Consider the following 1,691-nt stretch of genomic DNA (forward strand, 5'->3'; position numbering starts at 1 on the left):
CCTGAAAACGGTTAAAGGCTACCTTGTGATATTAATTTTTTTGAAGGGAGGAAAAAGGAAGTATCCTGAAGTGTGGGTGTTGCCATAAAAATTGCTTAGTTTGTTGAGTCTAAGCTCAGAACTTGGGGACCATGCTCACAGATATTTTATTTCAGGAAGAATACTGCCAAATGACATTTAAATCACTTGTTAAGTAGTTAAGTCGTTTGAAATTTTTCAATTAGAAATTCAGTTAATATTTTGGCTTGAGTTCAGTTCTGATACTATTTACATGTATGAAATATGACATGGCTTATTATATGAAACCCCTCAATGATAACCTTATGGAATTCAGGGCTAAAAGTGTGCTTCATGGGAACTCCCAGCAACCAGGGTTTGGGGAAATGGGAAATGTTTCAGTTCTGGACCTGGTCTTCTAATCCCATGATGCTTTCCCCGTGGCTGGACAGAAACTCATCTGTGCTGGCAAGACCCTGAGGGATGACGTCCCCATCAGGGACTATTGTATAGAGGAGAAGAATTTTGTGGTGGTCATGGTGACCAAGGCCAAAACTGGCCCAGGCATCTCAGCACCCCCAGAGACCTTACCTACTGCTGCCCCAGAGTCCTCCACATCCTTCCCACCAGCCCCCACCTCAGGCATGTCCCACACTCCACCTACTGCCAGAGAGGACAAGAGCCTGTGGGAAGAATCAGTTCCCACGACGTCCCCAAAGTCTGTGTCAGGCTCTGTTCCCTCTTCAGATAGCAGTGGGGGAGAGAAAGCCACAGCCTCTGCACTAGTGACTGGCTCTGAGTATGAGACAGTGCTGACTGAGGGTGTTCATGGGCTACCAGCAGGAGCATGTTGTGGCTGCCCTGAGAGCTAGCTCCAACCCTCCCCACCCTGCCGTGAAGTATCTGCTGACAGGTATTCCTGGGAGACCTGAACCTCTATCCGAGAGAGCCAGGTATCTGAACAGCCGGTCACAGAAGCAGGAGAGAGGCCTCTGGAGTTCCTGTGGGACCAGACCCAGTTCCAGGGACATGCGGCAGGTGATTCAGCAGGACCCAGAGCTGTTGCCTGCTCTGCTGCAGCAGCTGAGCCAGAAGAATCCTCAACTTTTGCAGCAAATTAGCCGGCACCAGGAGCAGTTCATCTAGATGTCGAATGAGGTCCCTCCCCAGGGAGCTGGCGGACATCTCAGATGTGGAGGGTGAGGTGGGTGCCATAGGCGAGGAGGCTCCCCAGATGAAACTACATGCAGGTGACACCGCAGGAGAAAGAAGCCATAGGGAGTTTGAAGGCCCTTGGCTTTCCAGGGAGCTGGTAATCCAGGGCTTTCTTCGCCTGTGAAAAAGATGAGTCAGAACTTTGACAACGAGTGATGTGGGGAAACCAGGCTGCCCACCATCCCACCCCCATTCCACAAAAGTTTTATAAAAGAAAAAATATATGTATATATATATTCATGTTTATTTAAGAAGTGGGGAAAAAAAGACCTTAAAAAAAATTTCTTCCCTCCTAAAAAAAAAAAAAAAAAAGATCCCAATCCCTATTGGCTCTTCATGTCGCTCCTCCCGTATGTTTGTATGTTTGATACTTTGACTAGTTATTTGGCAACCTTAATGTCAACCAAAGAGACCTTAAAAAAAAACCCAGTGCCATCAAACCCATGCTGACTCAAGGCAACCCCATGTGTGTCAGAGTA

The 1,691-nt window shown here is 47.5% G+C and overlaps 1 pseudogene; it reads left to right on the plus strand.

Annotated features, from left to right (window-relative positions):
• The first annotated feature begins 422 nt into the window (after positions 1–422).
• On the plus strand, positions 423–1,358 carry LOC103192330 (annotated as a pseudogene).
• The last annotated feature ends 333 nt before the right edge of the window (positions 1,359–1,691 follow it).

The sequence above is a fragment of the Orycteropus afer genome, unplaced genomic scaffold (assembly GCF_000298275.1).
Source record: "Orycteropus afer afer isolate SDZICR_OR568_19922 unplaced genomic scaffold, OryAfe1.0 scaffold00026, whole genome shotgun sequence".
Lineage (NCBI taxonomy): Eukaryota > Metazoa > Chordata > Mammalia > Tubulidentata > Orycteropodidae > Orycteropus > Orycteropus afer.